Source organism: Natator depressus, chromosome 7 (genome assembly GCF_965152275.1).
Source record: "Natator depressus isolate rNatDep1 chromosome 7, rNatDep2.hap1, whole genome shotgun sequence".
Taxonomy (NCBI): domain Eukaryota; kingdom Metazoa; phylum Chordata; order Testudines; family Cheloniidae; genus Natator; species Natator depressus.
Window position 1 is genome coordinate 23,768,505 of NC_134240.1, and position 18,298 is coordinate 23,786,802.

Consider the following 18,298-nt stretch of genomic DNA (forward strand, 5'->3'; position numbering starts at 1 on the left):
GAAACTCCCCCCCGCACTTAGCTTCTCTCATTTGCCTTGAGTTCAGAGCTGGCAAACGGCCTGACTGACAGCCTGGCTGATACTTGGGCCTCACACTGCACTTTTCCACTGCTAGCTCTCAAAGGGGAGGGTCAGCAGCGTTCTTATCTCCATTGTGCAGAGGGGAAGGACACACAGCGAGTCAGCGTCAGTGCTGGGAATGGAACCCAGGTCTTCCCACTGCCCTGTGCTCTACCCATGGGACCGTGTTGCCTCCCCGCAGAGCAGCCAGCAGCAGTGCAAGCTTTACCCAACACTCCCTTCCCCCTGCCCCCACCCCCACCCCGAGCCGGTGAGCCTTAGCCATGTCATACAGGGATATGCTCGAGGGGGCAGAGGGGCGTTTGTTCTCCGCATCGCAGCCCTGGGCTCTGGGATCCTTCCCTCTAGAGCAGCTGGGGCTGTTCTGCACAGAGCTGTAAAAGGGAGATGCCTTGGCAGGGCCCAGGGAATGAGTCAGATGGACCTGGGCTGCGTTATTGCATGTTGCAGTGATTTGGTGAGGAGCCTGGAGTGCCCACATATGGTGCCATCCAGAACAGGGAGGACAGGTATTGGCAGAGCCAGCCGAAGAGGAGGGGAAACTCCTCTCAGACCAGGGGGCTCCCTTCCAACATGGGCTGAACACCTGCCTGGAATCCAGGCCCATCAAAACTCTGCAGCTGGCAGAGGCTCACATGAATTAACGATGGGGGGCACTGCTTCTCTTGCCCCCACAGCTGATGAACACCAGATCGTACCCCAAGGTCCACAGCTGGGGCAGAAGAGCTGTCAGTGCTGCAGGCCAGGAGTGATGGGAACTTCTCTACAAATCTGCACTGGCAGAAGCCTGGGAATCGAGGGCTCTCATGCAATGCGAATGGGGCTCTTGCTCCTCCCTCTAACATGTAGCTGGAGTAGTGCAGCCCTGAGACAGCTAAGGAGGGTCACTGCACCCTCAGCAATGCAGAGTCCAGCTTTCCAATGGGGACAGAGGCATAGCCAGGGCTGAGGGCCCACACGTGCTAGCCATCACTTTCCACCTCTTGCTTCAGCTGCACAGGAGCCCCACACCCCTTCTGCTCCTAGGCAAAACCAAGCAGGCGCATTCCCCCATGAGCAGCTCCAAGCAGGGTCTAGAGACTAACAAAGTAGATCAAACCAGAGACACCTGAAAGTAAGAGCTTCTGGGGCACCGACAAACCCTGCCCAGCACAGCCAGGCCAGATCTGATGCCCCCTCCTCACTGAGCTGAGACAATCCCAATGAATCCAAACAGGAGAGAGTCCAGGCTCACTTACACATCTGTGATCTGTCTCCCCAGGATTCCCACTGACACCAACAGGAGCTGGGGGGTGGAGGGGGGAGGAATGCATGAGAAGAGGGCAGAGAAAGTGAGGGGCAAAGGACAGGAGGCAGGGGTAGAGGCACAGGTCCCCTGTTAGAGCTTTTAATCAGCAAAGCCAGCACCCCTGATTCCAGCCCCAATGAGGAGGGGCCACCTCTCCAGCATGGCACAACTTCTGTCCCCCTGGGAAGGAGAGAAGCCAAGTTTCAGCAGGACATGGGTGCCCCAGCGCCCGGGAGAGGGGAATGGGCAGGGCAGGTTCCCCCGGCAGAAGTGTCACTGCACACGCTCACACCAAGGCAGAGAGCTAACCTCAGGCCTTCCTGCTTCCCAGCGGCAATTCCCAGATCTCTCTAACCAGGCTGTGTACACCCAGGAGTGCAAGTGTGCAGCTGTGAGTGTGCGACAGCATGAGCGTGCGCTGTTCTGACCCTCAGAGGATGAGTGGATGGCTGTGGCTGCAATGCAAGTATGTGATTGTGCATAGCTGAGAGCGCAAGCACGCACAGCGGTGTGAGCGTGCAGTAGTGTGCACTGCTATGAGTGTGAATACTTGGGCAGGATCCCTTCGGATCTTACCTCTCCCGTTTCCTCCCTGTAACTGTTTGTTAACGGTTGCCTGGCTGACGTCCCTCTCCCCTCGCATGTTCCGGGCCCCCGTGAAAGTCAAGACAAACCCAGAGCCTGAGAGAGATGCTCCAAGGAGCTCTGTAACCTGCCCTTTCCCCAAACCCCTGCCAGCTCCAGAGTGGAGAGTCAGCTCAGCGCCTCCAGGATGCATTGCCCCTTCCTGTCTCCCCATCCCCATCTTTTGGCCCCTGTCCCTCACCAGTCCCAGGTAAGCAGTTCCCCTGACATACCCTGGGACAAGCTTTATACAGGGAGCTCCAACAGGATGGGGACCACACCACCGGTGCACACTGGCTAAGCCTCCCACTCAGGGCAGCTCCCCTCATCTCCCCACGGAACTGGTCTCCTGCCCGGGAGGCCCTGTCGGGGGGACTCTGTTCGGACCCAAGACCTCCCTTCTGCTGGGTGCCTGCAAAGCCACGGTGCATCCAGAGAGCTCCCAGACCGCGCGGGGCGGGGAAACGGGCAGCAGGCTGCAGGGGCAGCGCGTGGGAGGGGAACTGGAGCGAAGGGGAAGCCGCAGCGGATGGAACGGACCAGACCAGGGGTTTCCCCTGGAAAGCTCCCAGCGCTGGTGAAGAGGGAACCTTGTGTCCAGGGCGCTCTGGGGCTAGGGAGGCTCCTGCTGGGGCCGTTCCCCGCCCCGGAGAGGGGCAGAGGGGGACACGGGCAGGGGCGCACGAGAGACAAGCCCGGCTGCACAGAGAGGCCCTGGGATTCCCCGGAGGCGCCCAGCCACCTGGTTCCCATCGCAGCCCTGCAGCTGCTGCCCCTGCCCGGCCCCCGGTGCGCGCGGGCCCGCCCGGGCTCCCCCAGGGAGCGGCGCGGCGTTACCTGCTGCCCGCCAGCATACTCCGCAAATCCCGGCTCTCACGCCCCTGGGAGCCGGGCTGGGACCCGGCGGGCGCTCGGCTCCGGCCCCTCAGCGAGATCGCCGCGCTCCTTCCCCGCCGCGCATCGGGGAGGAAGCTCCCGAGGCTCCCCGAGCAGTGGAGACGGAGGCTGGAGAGAGTCCCGGAGAAGCTGCTGCCAGGGGGGGCCGGTCCCTGCCTCCTTCCGGCTCCTGCCTCTCTCCTCCGTGCCCCCAGAGCCCCTCCACCAGTAAGCCGGGGCCCCAGCTTTTGGGCAAAGCGCTGCAGGCTGCACCCCCGGCCCAGCCCCTGCTCCCGCGGCAGCCAATGGCCACCCGGCCCTCCCAGGTGCAAGGGGCTGCTCCCCTGCTCGCGTGTCAGGGCGCTGGGAGTGGAGCTCAGCCGGCCACACCCGGGACGGGAGCCTCCAGCTCCAAGCGGGACACCGGGCCTTCCCTGCCGAGGAAAACGGGACATCCCCGGGGTGGCAGCAGCTCCAGCCTGTGCCTTTGAGGGACAGCGATGGCCTTTGATCTGGCAGAGCAACTGAGCCGGGGCGGTGAATGGGGCAGATGGTAGCCACTGGAGGCTGGGTCTTGGCCCACTCTGGTGGAGACTGAAGGGGCCGTAAGAAGCAAGGATGGGTCTCAGCTCAGATCCTTCTTTGGCCAGATCAGGAAAGCCAGCTCACAGCCCCTTGTGGGTCAGGGGGCTGAGGAGACTGCACCCACCTCGGGACCCCAACAGGCAGGGCTGGTCCACATAGACTCAGCACCCCCCCCCACGCACCCCCGCCCCCGGAAAGGCTGGTTGACAAAATGAACATTTCCCAGAGAACTTTCCCTTGACTGGAAATGTTTCGGATTCCTTAATGAAAAATCAGCACCCAGCTTTTGTAGTCAAACTATCTAGGTTCTGTTAACACTTGGGGGGTTGGGTTTTTCACCGCTCAGCATCTCTCCCCAGAAAGGTTTTTGACAACTGAAAAAATGTAGGCATTTGGGTTCTGTTTTTGTTGAAAAACTAGAAAAATTCACTAGAAATTTGGGGGGGGGGGGATGATTTATTTTTGGTTCAAATTTCCCATGAAATATTGGCATTTGGGGCCAGCTTTAACTAGAGGGTCCCCCAGGTCAGGGCAAAGGTGCACTGGTCGTTTCCCCCCACACTAATCTGGACAGGGTGAGAATCATAGAACTGGAGAGGTCACCTAGTCCAGTCCTCTGCATTCATGGCAGGACTAAGTATTATCTAGACCATTCCTGACAGGTGTTTGTCTAACCTGCTCTTAAAAATCCCCAACCTCCGTAGGCAATTTATTCCAGTGTTTAAGCAGTGCTGGCCCCTCCTCCCTATCCCAGAGCAAGGACCTAGGATAGTCAGTTGGGAGAGTTCTTTGGGCTTTCAAATCCCACTTCACAGTGCCGGGTTTGCAATGGTGCCAGTGGCTCCATGGAGCCAGGCCATGCTCAGAAGGGGCCCAGGCCTGCTCTGCTTGCACTGTGCCCTGAGATCCCGCCAGCCTGCTGGCTCCCCTGCACACACATAATTGGTCCTCTCAGGAGGGTTCCTCTCCACCCCCGGCCCTATCTGCTGGCTTCTCGCTGCCCCCTGGCTGGACCCCAGTGCACCTTCAGCTCCGGGCAGTCTCTGCTTCCCAACACCTGTGGTGCCCCACCTGTCTCCCTAGAGCTGAACCGCCTGGAGACTGGTGTAGAAGCCTGGCCAGTCGGGGCAGGGGGACAGTGTTGGGGGCTTGGCTGGGCCCCTTCAGGCAAGTGGGTCCTGAGGGAGCCTGGCTGGGGCAGGCCCTGGCCTGGCTGATCACACCACTCAGAAGGGGCCGGAGTGATTCCCCACCCCGGGACCAGCCCTGGCTGCACCGCTGGCTCAGCCCAGCAGACACAGTCACCTCCCAGCAGGGGTGGTGAGTGTGGCCGGGAGGCAGGACATGGGGGAGTGGGTCTCTGGAGGGCCAAGTGTGTGTGTGTGTGCTGGGCTGTGAGGGGGGCGGGGAAGATCTCTGTGTGTTGCGGCACTAAGGAGTGGGGGTTCTGTGGGGGAGGCTGTGGGTGGGGGGCCCTGGGCAGGGGTGATGAGCAGGGTGCTGTGCAATTGTGGCACAGTCCTTGGGGGGCCCTGAGCATAGCAGGTCTGGCCATAGGAAATTGGGGCAGGGTTCCGGTGTTGGGTGGGAGGGCTGTGTGGCATGGCATGGCATGGGCCCACCCCTGCCATATAACCTCACGAAGGATAATTGGGTAGTTCTGTCTGTCCAGAGGAGCCAGCCCATTTGGCCACACAAACGGAGTCGACACTGGCCACATTTGAAACAAGAGACTGAGAAACCAGAGGCCACTGACTCCATCAGCTCTGTGCCCTGCCTGGAAGAAGCCAGTAGCTGATGTTCTTGAGGAATGTGTAACCTGCCCATTATGCAGCTGGCTCATTGTGTAATACTGTACATGATGTGTATGTGTGGGGAGGGGGGTCTTCCTGACCCTTGCTGTGAGCAGTTTATATATTAGAGCATGAAGATTGATTCTCCTCTCATTTTAGTTACGAATCTTACGGATCGGCGTAACATTATCCAGCTGCATTTTCAATCCAGGCACTGGAAAGTCGCTCAGCGAGACACAGCCAGCAACTTTTCTAAGCCAAATCCCAGCAAGAGAGACTGGATCCGTTCTGCTTCTGGTGTAAATCCCTGGCTCTCGTGAGCTAACCCAGCCTGGGGCCTCTTGGCCTAATGCTAAAATAAAATGTAATCAAGTTACCCCACCAGAACAATCCTGTCTCCCCTTCCCTCCCTTACCCAGTCAGAACAACAGTCCGTCCAGAGCAGGGTCTACTTCACTAGGTATTTCCACGGTGCTCCCACCCCTGCAGTACTTAAGCACTTCAGGGACTCACAGCTCGGAGCGTCAAGTGTTCTGTAGCCCTGGTCATGGTAGATCAGACTGATTAGCCCATCTAGGCCAGTTTCCTGTCTCCAGCAAAAGCCAGTACCAGATGCTTCAGAGGAAGGTGCAAGAATCCATACAACGCCACTGTATGTACTATCCTTTCCTACAGGAAGACGGGACAGTGTGGTCAGCTAATGCTCTGAGTCAGGCAGGGGACTCAGAGCTGTCTGGGGAATGTGCATTATCTGCTTTTAAATCCAATTCACCGTGCACCCCTGCTGATTTTGCATTGGGTTGTCTGTCCATTACAGTTCCACATGACCAGTCCTATAAGGAAAACGGCACCTTTCAAAACTATTGCTGTAGGGCATGATTCAACCTCAGTCCCTGCGATAAAGCAATGCTAGCTCCCCCCACCCTTGGCTCTCTAGGGCAGCAGGCTCACTCCAGGCACTTTGCCCTTTGACTCCAGCACTCCCAGCTTCTGCCTGGTGAACTAAAGGGAAGCTCAGCTGGAAGAGAGGGGACAGACAGGCAGGTTTGAGGCAGGCTAACCAGCAGAGGGCGGTGGGGCCAACACCTCACTGCAGCATGAGGTGATCAGGTATCATCCTGCTCTCCTCACAAGCAGAGAATTACCAGTCATCTGCCTCTGGGCCCCCAAGTCAGTTAGCACTCCGCCTCCCCACCCACCAGACACCACCTAACATGGAGAATTAGACCCCCCAGCACACGGCTCCATGCCCACACCACTGGGCTGCCATTCATTATGTAGAAGCACCTAGAGGCTCCGGCCAAGACTAGGAGCCCATTATGCTACAAGGAACCTTGAGGAGAGGCCATTCCCTGCCCCGCAGGGGCTCTGTGTCCAATTCATGAGAAGGCTAGAAAGACCCCACTTGGTTTCAAAGCAATTCCCAGGGTCCCTTTTAAAGCACCTCTGCCTTGGGAGTTTCCACAAAGGCGATTAAAGGGCCCAGGACCCCACCAGACAGGACAGGCTACTTCGATCACTCCAGCAGCATGGAAAGTTAATTCTCCATTGAACTTTCATTGGACCATTTGACCAACACCTGACTGCTCCCATTCTGAGGGCACCAGCGTACTGCATGGCTAAAAGCCCTCTCCTGAGCCTGGCATACTCCAGAGGGCAGTCTGGACAGGGCTGAACCAGGCTGCAAGGGGGAATGGAGCCACAGAAGGGCTGGACTGGGTAAGTCCCATCCTCCTGATCTGGTCCTAGCCATGACTTTGCGAGCCTGGTAAAGTTCAGCAGGAGCTAGAGACATCAGCCATCCTGGGCTGCGTGGCATTGGCCCAAGTGGCTTTGCTGTTCCCATCCCGTCAAGGGAGTCTGGGGAGTTCCGGGAGCCTCGGCTGCAGCCCCGCTCACATGCTCAGATCGGTTCAGCCACCAGAGAGAGTCACCAGAGAAATGTCTTCAACAAACAAACAGCCGGCGGGACGGCTCCAGCATTTAATTAGATTATCCAGAATGACCACCGGAAAGAAAACAAACAGGAGATGCTGGGGCTCCCAGGCTGCTCAGTTCCCAGCAGCATGCACACTGGCCAGGAAGCCAGGGGCCCCTCTTCCCCACATCCCTCAACACTGGGACAAAGGGTCACACACCTAATCAAAGGAACAACTTCTTATGTAACTTGCAGTTAACCCATGGAACTCACTGCTGCAGGATATTACAGAACACCACAGAGTACATTTCAAAACAGAATTAAACACTATCAGAGACAGGCTGCCCTTGGTTCTGTATGGCAGGATGGAGAAAGCTAGACTAGATGGTTCCCAGGTGGCGACTCCTATGGAGAATGGTGCTGGGTTACTCTGCAACCAGCCCTAGACATGCGAGTCCTGGAATCTTAGCTTTCGGAAAGGCCAGGTGCAGAGGGAGACCAATGATCAAGATTAGTCCATGATGAGGGGCATTGTGGAGCTGTTATGGGGAACATCACTGACCTTAGGACCCCAGAGGGCATGCTCAGTTTTCCAGGCTGTTGAGCTTGTGTTAAGTCTCAGAGGGAGCCAAATTGAGAGGAGATGGGCTATGGAATTCCCTACTGGGCTGGACTAGTGATCCAGCGAGCAGGTATCCCGCCTCCTACAGTGCCAGCACTGTCTGCTCCAGAAATAGTGCAAAAACCCTACAGCAGGCAGCTCTGGGATGCCCTGCCCACAGGGAAGGCTCTTCCCAACACCAGGCAGTTAGTGGCTGGGCTGTGCCCTGGGGCAGGAGGGCTTGGATCTCTTCTCTAGCATAATTGGGAACATTCTCATCACCTGACAAACATCAGCTCCTTTTGGGGATCCTCTGCCCTTCCCACCCCAAAGGGTATCCCTCTAGTCAATCCCCCTCCCCTCACAGTGCATTTAAGGGCACCCCCAAATGTTGCGTCATGTTTCCAGTCCTGTTACCACCCCATGGCTTCTCTCTGGCTTAGCGGCTTGTCTCCTCTATCGTGGGTCCTACCCCAGCAGGGCAAGAACCCAGTGGCTTCTCCCCACACTACAGCAGCTCAGGGCAGGCTGCACCTCAGAAACAGCTGCATTGGTGCCACACCTTCCCAGCACGTACCAAGCCACCTCCCTCCTCCTCCAGGCCTTTGGTATACCTGTGTCCTTGCCTCCTCTCTTGGAGACACAGATCCTGCAGGCTCAGGAACTCCCCCTTCCACTCCTTCAAGGGTGATAAGCAGGTCCACGTGCATCTTCCAGCAGGGGGTGGAGGCCCATTACCCTGAGTAGCACCATGGAACCCCACAGCCAATGCACCTTCAAAGCTGTGTCAATGGATCAGTGCTACGCACTTGGGGCCTTCTGCCCTCGCAGAGATGCAGCCTGCCCTGGGCTCCTGAAGCACTTTTCCAGACACACAGTTTCAAAGGCCGGGGAGGGGCTGCCATCTCCCAGCTCCCTCTTAAAGGCACAGCACCAAGAGCATCCCATGCCACCTCATTAGCACTTCTTTGCATATAGACCTGTGTTCAGTCCCCTCCCCTACATGGTCAGTAGCTCCAGGGCTGGTGGCCTTTAGCTTCCCTTGTTGACTAAGCTCTGGGTGGGCCTGGCTCTGGGTGTTGAGGTGGCTAACTGCACATACACACACACTGCACCATGCTCTGTAATCAGGGTGATCCCTGTGCCCTCCTTCCATCTGCCATCCAAATGGAAGCAGCCTCCTTCTCAGCAGCCTGTCCAATGAAGGCAGGGGAGCCTGTCCCAATTAGAAGGGGGGCTTCATTAAACAAGGAGCAGAGGCAGCTGCCAAGAGCTCTGTAGCTGGCCCCAGGCCCAGAGCAGGAGTGGTAGATTCTTTGAGAGGGGGATTGCCTAGATGCGATGGCTGAAACAGCTCAGAATTTGACACACCCCCCATCACTGATGTTCATGGGGCAGCCACAGTAAAGAGTTCGGTGCCTGGCAGCAGTGCGCATCTCCACAGCATGGCGTTTACCCGTGTCCTCACGGCCCTGCTTGTAGACACAGATCCTCCAGGCTCAGAAGAAGCACTGCTGGGAATTGTGGCGTCGTGGTGGGGGGAAGGTGTGTGCCAAGAGATGGGCCTCATGCTCTTCTCAGAAGCTGCCAGGAGCCAAGGGCATCCCAGCTCCCAGTGGAAGGGAGTCCTGGCTGAGGGCCTGCTGCTGTGAAAGCGCTGCTCCTGCTTGCTCTGAGAGTCACCCCGGGCTCTGCCAGCCACCATGGGCTCCAAGAAACCAGCTGGCATGGCAAGGCTTGGCCAGGTGCCCACGCACAGCAGGGGCTTCGTAGAGAGGGAAGAGGCCTCGCAGCATCTGGATGGCATCCCTGCAGAGCGCAGCACAAGCCACACAGCCTACAAGAGAAGGGGCACGGGCCTGCACAGGTGCTGCATCACGACTTACTCAGACCCCATGCAGAGTGGATGGAGGCCCCCAGCCCAGGCCACATCTTCCAGAGCAGCCCTGCTGTGCCAGTGGCGTGCCAGTGGCATCCCAGTTTCAGTGTGGGAGCAGCCCAGCAGCCCTTCTAGGCCAGTGTCCTGCAGTGCGAGGACAGACTGGGGAGCCATCTCCCCTAGCAGCAGTGGCTAGCGACAGAAAGTCAGAAGGGGGACAGCAGTTGCTCTGAGCTGTAAGGATCCCAGGGCAAACCCCAGAGAGCTGAGTGCCCCCGCCCCATCAGGGCCACAGGAGATGGGGGGGCTGCAGCAGGCAGCCCGTACTGCTTTCCTAGTCACCAGATCAGATGCTTCATGACCCCCACCACAGCGGTGCCAGGAAAGGAATCCTGCATGTGGCCTCCAGGCCCAATGGCTCCCTTCTGCAGAGGGAGAGCACCAGGTGTGAATGACTCACCACGCTCCTCCTTCCCCTGCCCCCTCCCATGCCTAGCGTTCCTCCAACTGCCAAAGCCACGAAGGGAAAGGTATGCGTCGTCATCAACCTGCCCCATCTCTCCCCTTAAACCCCCCCCACCATCCTGCCTCCTGCCAGGCATGTCAGTCGAGGCGCAGTCGCTCTGGGGCCGGATACCTCACCGGGACAGGAACTCGAGGAATCTGCCTGCAGGCAGCTTGCACGCCTCCCTGCTCCACAGGCACTCAGCAATGGGCCCGTGGAGTGAGAGCCACACACTCGGAACAGGGCGACTACTGGGCAGGTGGTGCTGGCATCAGACCCTCCCTTCATCAGCCTTTGGAGCTCCCTTGGGGGGGGTGGGGGCTGACCTAACCTAACCCATTCTAGCCCTGGGACCCCACACAGCTCTGCCAGTGCCCCTCTGTTCACACCTCCAGAACCCCCCCCCCCCAGCTATTCTAGCTCTGGGACTCCTCACAGCTCTGCCAGTGCCCTTCCATTCACACCCACAGTCGTCCCCCACACAGCGCTGCTAGTGCCCCTCTGTTCATACCCCCAGCCCCCCCCCAGCTATTCTAGCCCTGGGACCCCACACAGCTCTGCCAGTGCCCCTCCATCCACACCCACAGCATGCCCCCTGGCTATCCCAGCCCCAATCTTGCCATGCAGCTCCGTTGATTCGGACCCTCCTATCCCATGCACGTGGGGCTGGACAGGGCCTGGAGCATGCTCAGGGAATGCTGGTCAAAGTTCTACTGGATGGGGGGCAGGAGGGCGAGCTGGACTCCAGGTGCTGTGCCCCAAGGAGCTGAGCATGGCAAGTGCTCTCTCCCCCTCCCCCTTGGCGTGTCACTGAGCAGAGCAGGGAAGGGGATGAGCCAGCTGGGCAGTGGCTGAGATGGGAGCTCTGAGCTGGGAGGGACCTGAGGCCATTTGTCCTGTACCTCCCACTAGCCCAGGGGTACTGCCTGCAGCACAGGTGTCGCCAGACTGGGGCTGAGGAGGGACTCATCGTGCCCTTTTCCCTGCTAATATCGAGTGGAAGGAAAAGCCCCTGATGCTCCCTGCTTAGGCCTCACCTCCATGGAACAACTTCCCCCGGGCTCCAGTCTTCGTTCCCCACAACTGAGCTGGGAAAGGCCTCAGGGGCAGGCGGGGCAGCCATGCAGAGCTCCCAGAGACACACAGCTAGCGCACTCACTGCGCCATCTATTATCCAGAGAACCCCCATTACAAAGCAGGGGCTCCTGTCTGGCTCAGCTGCTACCCATAGCCCTCATGAAGAGCCAGGGGTAAGCCCTGGCTGCAGGACTCTCACACAGGGAGCCGGGGGGCTAAGGCATTCCATGCGGCTGGCTGAGATCGGGGAGGGAGAGGGGGCTGTGACTCATGCTCGGTGTAGTCAGAAAAGGGCCCTTCTCTGTCAGTCTGCATCCACCCGCTCACTTCACCAACCCCAGCAGCTTCCCTTCAACACCTTGTTTCCTTCTGTTCACCAGGTGGTTCCCCCTCGCAGTTCTTCTGTCTATGCTCCTGCACAGGGGAACAGAGCAAACCCAGGACTGTGCCCGCTGGGCCACCACCGATGACTGGGGCCAGGCAGTCCCACATAACAGCAGGGCTGCAGCCGCTGTCCTTCCCTCCATGCCTACAGTTAGCTCCTCCCCACTGCAATCCCTCGAGTCCCCCAACCACCAGTGGACTAGCAGACAGAATCGAGCCATGCAGGTGCCTATGCCAGGGCAGCACCTGGCACGCCCTGGGCACTGCAAATGTGGGGCTTGGCCTAAGGCCGTACACTCAGACCCTTGGTTACTGCAGTAGTGGGCGTGAGGTAAGGGCGGGGATACTGGGCTGGCCACGCTCACTGAGTGGACTGGACTGGTTTCCATGCTGTGCCTGTGGGCTCAGAGCCTTGGGGAAGGGAGGTTTCAGACAGCACCTTGTAGGCCAGGGTTAAGGCTTCCTGGCTGGGAGTGGGCTCAGCTGAGCCACGTTGCGCCCTCCAAGCAAGGCTGTGCAGGCTGCAGTTGCTCTGGGCTAAGCTGGGAACTATGCGGGAGCAGCTCGGGGCAGGGACACTAATTCTCTCACACAAGCAATGACAGGAAGGCGCTACACTGCCAGAGTGGGACACAGGGAGGAGGAGGGTGCACAGAATATGCCGGGTGGAAAGGGGCCCACAGCTCAGCTTACATTGGTGCCAGAAAGCTTCTGCAGTGGTAATTACTGCAGAGCAAGGAGCAAGGTGAGAAAATTAAAGGGAGCAGAGACACCACCTCCCTTTCTGTAGGGGCTGCGCACCTAATTGCACCCCTGCTTAGAATCCACAGGCCTCACCCTCAATCACCCCCAGCTCGTCTGGTTCCAACCTGCCCCAGTTTGCAGCGCAGCAGCAGGCAGGGACCCCTACCATATTCAGGCTGCTGATGGGATCTCTCCCTCCTGCCGCAGAGAAGAGGGTAGGCAGTGGTGGCTCAGCAGGACCAGTAAGGCTGGGGGTCCTGCCAACCCTGTTGTGAATTAGACACATTACCAGCTTTACCCACAGCTGCGAACAGGCTGTGCGTGTCAATTTCAGCTACTCCCCTTCTCTGTTAACAGTCTCCCCAGCCGGACAGGAGCCAAAGCTAAGTAGGAAAATCCAGCAGCAACCAAACAGGTACTAAAAAATAACTACCTACCAGTTACTTTCTGCCTGGCAGGTCTGCTGCCTTCCCACCTGTCTGTAACACAGTCATTAAGTCTCAATGATGGTCTGTGTATCTGCTCCACAGAACTGGTGGTAACGGGCCAGATTGTCAAATGTCTGCCCCCAATGTGCATGAGCAATTACCATAACTGCACATGCAGATCATGCCCTTGCACTTACAGCTGGTTAATTAGGCCCATTTGTACACACAGTTATCTTTTTGGGGCACATTATTGCACACCTGGTTTTGGAAATCGGGCCTACAGCCCTAGTAATTGCATCTATAAATGGCCATTGAGACATAACTAGTTATAATTTCTGACACTGTGTGTGCAATGACATCAATCACATGTGTCCATCAGGCACATGCACACTGATAAGACAAATCAGGCGCAATTCCTGCACGTCTCTCCACCAGTGCTCTTGAAGGTCAGGGGACTGCTCCCTGCCCTGGGGACACTGGAGAGGACAGCACGGAAGAGGACAGAGGGAAAAGCTCCACTTTCCCCCACCTCTCCATAAGGGTAGAGGACTCCTGGTTGAAATGCCGGGGAGGATAATTCCAGGACAAACACGTCCCCACACTGCCCTTAGTGTGCTTACAAATGCACAGAACAAAGCCTACGGGGTTAACTCCATGCAATTTCACTAACACTGGCCTTTACAAACAGCACCAGAGGTCGTGTGCAGTCATGCCCAAGCTTTCCAGCACATTCTTCCTGCAGTAGCAGCAGCCAACCTTCCCACCCACTCACCCTTCAGAGAAAAGACCCTCCCCCTCCCACCAAGGATTGAGCAAAATCAGGCAAGAGGCCCAATTTTCTACAGGGAAGGTGGCTAGTGACCTTCAGCGGAATGGTTCCCAGCGGGGAAGTGGAGCTTGCTTAGAGCTATAGTGGGGACAATAGCAGGACATGGGTTTGGTCTGGCCTCAGAAACAGGGTCCTTTGTTCCTTCCTCATATCCAGCCTGCAGCAAAACTTTGCCCTTATTTCAGACAGGCAGATAACAGTCAGCTCAGATCCCCTCACCCCCAAAGCATAGAGCTGACCACATTCCCACTACAGGTCACACAGGGCCCTGCCTCTCTCAGGAGACTAAACAACCCACCTAGAGAAGAGGAGCCATGAAGGAGAGTCCTTATGGCCTGTACCAGAGGGCTCCCTTGTGAGGAGGGGGGACTTTCTAAAGCGCACAGCACTGGCTGATCTCTGCCCTCACTGAAACCAGTCGAAGTTTTCCCTCTGCGCCCAGAGCACGAGAGAGAGAGTGCCTGTCACACGTTTCTGCATCTCAGGCCTAGCTGTCCGTGGGGGAGAGGAGGGAGCCTCTTGGGGCTGGCTGGTGGGACTCGGAGGTGCAGACTGGCAGGATGCAAAGATGCTGGCCCTACAGCAACAAGCGGCAATAATGGCATCTGTGCAGTGAGAGGGAAGGGACAGCAGCAATGCTGGGCCCCGGCCTCCTGCTCGCCCCAGCCATGCCTGAGCTGAGCTGTGATCTTCACAGTGAGAACATCTGTCTCCAGGTGGGGGAGCGCAGTGGGTAGATTGGTCACCTTCCACCTCCCCGGCCAGAGGGCTGTCCAGGCGAGGTGCCCTGTGTGTACAGCACCCAGAACAATGGCGGCCCAGGCCTAGCTGGGGGCAGTTGGGGCCAGGGCTAGGCTGGTGGAGATGAATCCTTGCCAGTGAATGTAACGGCATCCTTGGTCCTTGCCCTCCTACTGCTGGCTCAGAGGAGGGGAGGCAGGGTCACCTCAGGAGACACTGGCTTAGTGCGAGCTGAGCTGGTGAGTGGTATTAATACTTTGGGCTCTCACCTGCAGCCCAGAGTCCCCTGTGCTCTTCATTTCCCTTTCCCTGGCCCTGGCCTGGGCACTAGCACTACAGACACACTTACTGTCCAGCCCCCCAGGGCTCCTCTTTGCCTCACCACCATGGAGCTCTCCCCCAGCCCCAGCCCCCAGCTGCCTGTAGTCCAGCCCCCCCCGCCCCCGCCCTGCAGCTTGGCACAGCCAGCAGCTGCACGCCAAGCCTGCGCCGGGCAGGAAGGCAGCTAGCCCCTTGCCAGGCAGCCGTCCCCCTCGGGGCTTGCACTGATTCCAGGAGACTCACCAAGGCTGGTATGAGGGAGGCCCAGAGCAGACAGTGACTCACGCCAGGCAATGGAGATCATGTACGGACGCTGCGCCAGGGCAGCCCTCGGCTTGGGATCCCCACTGCTGGGCAAATGCAGACACAGCTGCCGAGCCCCAGGCGGGGAACGGCCTCGTTAACCCCCAGCAAGGCTCCAAGCCTTGCCAATGGCTGACACTGCGTATGGGAGGACCCAAGAGCAGCCACAGAAATAGCTCTGGGCTCCTCAGCACCTGGGAAACTATGGCCTGAATGGTACGGGCTGAATGGGAAACAAGCCCCTGGAAGCTCTGAGCCAGTGCCCAGCCCCATGCTGCAGCTCTGTTATGATACCCAGAGAGCCCTTACTCAACCCCCAGTGCCACGTGCTCTATTACCTTGAGATCCCTTCCCCCAGCTGGCCAGCTGCAGTGAGGATAGAGACCAGCTGTCACAGCTGTGGGGAGTGTGAGTACAGGGGGAGGTGCCTCCTTTCCCCTCCCATCACTAGGGTGCCCCTGATGGCAGTAATGCTGTGGGATAGAACAAAGCAGGGAGCCCCCATGGTGCTCTCCCTGCCTGCCCGCCCTTCAGGCTGTCCCCAACACACTGTGAGGCCGCACACCTGAGACAAAGGGGCCTGGAGCTGCCCTGCATGCCAGATTTGCAGGTGTGGGGGCAGTGCCAGCGATCCAGGAACCCCAGCCCTAGCACAGGAGGGTCCTGGACTCCTTGAGCTCCTGGGTGGGGCAGCTCCAGCATTGCCTGGTACAGGGCAGGGCATTTCCCAGCACTGCAGCTTCTTCAGAGCAGGGGATGGGCAGCCCCTAAACCTTATCTCATCTGCCTGTTCCAGAAGGATGGTGACCATAACGGGGAGGCTGTGGAGAAAAGGGGAAGTGTTTCAGTGCTCCGGCAGGGACATTAGAGACCCTGGGGCAGGTGGGCAAATCCAGTAGGGAGGCTATTCCCTGCTCTCTCTGATGCTCTGAAGCAGATGGTATTGGCTCCGGCGGGAGACCGGGCTGATGGGCCAGTGACCTGCTCTGACACGGCATCTCACATCTTCCTGGCTGGGGCTTAGATGCAACTTGGCTGCAGAGTCTATTAGAGGGGAAACAAAGTGACCGCGTCTAAGGTCAGTGAGCAGAGGAAGTGGGGCGAGCCGCAGGGCCAGGACAGAGATGGCCAGAGAAGGGAGCTGCGGAATCTCTGCTTTGCCTCAGGGGCTCGTTGGGACATGCTCCAGGAATGTCTCCAGAGCACTTCCCAGCCCCTGGAGCTCCCCCAGCAGGGCTACCTCACCCGCTTGCTCTGCTGAGAGCAGGCCCGGCAGGAGAGTCACTCTCCCAGAATGCTATGCATCCGATGAAGTGAGCTGTAGCTCACGAAAGCTCATGCTCAAATAAACTGGTTAGTCTCTAAGGTGCCACAAGTACTCCTTTTCTTTTTTCTTTTTACGAATACAGACTAACACGGCTGTTACTCTGAAATCTCCCAGAATGAAGGATTCACTCCAGCTGGAGCCAGCTTAGAATGGGGGGAGCCACTCCAGAAAAGAGCCTGGCTTCACAAACTGGCTGCTCCCCAAGGCAGCCTGCAGTACATTCGGGGAGAGCAAAAGAACGCAGTCATGCGTCCAGGGCCTGGCAGTGAGGGTACAGGCTGTGGGCGCAAGGGCTCGGAGCTCTGCCCAGTGGGAAGGGGAGAATCTCCTAGACATCCCTAAGGGTCTCTCCTTGCACTTGGCTGTGGGACAAAGCAAAGGGCCTGCAACTAGCCTCAGGGTCATAGCTCTTCCCTGCCCCACTGTTAAAGCTCCCATGCTAAGAACTGCCAGCTGAGCCAAGTGTTCTGCATGCAGAACTCTCTCCTACCCCTGAAGCATGGTGGGGAGACCGCATGGCTGCTGTGTGTCACTCCCCAGCAGCGTGCCTCAGCCCAGCTGGAGCACAGGTAATCTCCTCTCCGGCCATGAGTGCTTCTAAGCCAAGGAAAGAGATATCCCACAACACAATAGAGGCTACTGCCAGGAAGCAGCCACAGAGGGTGCATTCTAGCACATGGCACGCCGCTCATTGGAAGTGACACACCTGGCACTGTCAGCAGCCTGTTGCCAAGCATCTGGAGGTCTGAACTGGCATTTTCCCACTCACCTTCTCCCAAGAAGCCTGTCTGGTCTATTACAGCTACTAACCAAGTCAATGCAACATGCTAGGAGCCGCTCTCTCCCTCTGAGAATCAAGGCTGGTGCTCTGCTGATGCATTTCTGTGTCTGGGGCCCGTGCGGGGTAAGAGGGCTCAGTGCACCATTCCGGGCTGGGGGAGTTTTAAGCCCACTCGGCCATTTCCTGGCAGGCCCAGCCCCCCAGGGGCCCTTGGACAAGCCCTCACCAGCCCACACTTCCCAGGGGCCCAGAAGCTGTGGCAAAGCAGCTTTTCTTCTCATAAACTCTTGAGTCTGGAGTTCCAGAGGCAGCCAAACTGACATCCCAGACAGGCAAAACATTGACCTGTGGCTCCAGACCAGCTTCTCCCTGGCCACCTAAAGAACCTCCTACAGGCCTCACTGCCCAGGCTCCTCCTCCCCCCCAGAAGATGTTTACTGTGCTCAGCACTGAGAGCTATCAAACAAGGCTGAGGAGCCTAGCCCAACCTCAGTCAGACAAGCCAGCTCAAGTTCAATGTGGGCCTGGTTTGGCCAAAGATGCAGGGCCCCAGCCCTGCTGTCTGGGGAGGAAAGAGTAGCAGGAGGGACAGTACTGATGGCAATATTTAGAGGGCTGCTTCTGTGCATCGGAGGGTACTTCAGGCCTGGATCCATCACTGCCTGTCATTATGGAAATGGGAGCCATGACCTGGAATCGTGGGCCTGGTTCCACTGCTGTGCAGCCGCGGGAGTCGTTCCCAGCTGTGCAGAGTGAAGGCTGGATGCTGCCACGCTGATCTGGCCATGTTTTACACCCACTCTGCCTAAACCGGGTGCCAGGCGGGGCAATCCTCTGGGCTGCACTAACAGTGAGGGTGGATAGCTACAGGTCAGATGGAGAAGCAAAGTGAAAACCAAGCTCTTTGGGAGCCGACATTTCCCAGGGCACATGAACTGCTGTTTGAGGTCAGCAAACCTGGGGCTGCCAGGAGCACCGGCCCATTTCAGCATTAGCTACTAGGTTCCCGCTGCAAGCGCTTACACTGTGGCGGGCACTAGAAAGGAACAATAATATTAGGAATGCTGCTGCAGGAGCCGTCCGAGCCCTACCCGCTGCCAGGAATCAGCATGCAGGGCACGAACTCAGGTGACAGCACCGTACGGGTGCTGCAAGCTGCGGCCAGCGTGCCCCTGGGAAATTCTGACCCTTTGCCAGCTGGGTGGGCAGACAC

The 18,298-nt window shown here is 58.1% G+C and overlaps 1 protein-coding gene across 1 annotated transcript in view; it reads right to left on the reverse strand.

Annotated features, from left to right (window-relative positions):
- Positions 1-3,048, reverse strand: part of COL7A1 (collagen type VII alpha 1 chain) — a 109,756-nt gene extending 106,708 nt beyond the window's left edge. The window contains exon 1 of the mRNA XM_074959608.1: positions 2,831-3,048. The gene's annotated coding sequence lies outside the window, so the exon portion shown is untranslated. The remainder of the gene's footprint in view (positions 1-2,830) is intronic.
- Between the last annotated feature and the right edge of the window lie 15,250 nt (positions 3,049-18,298).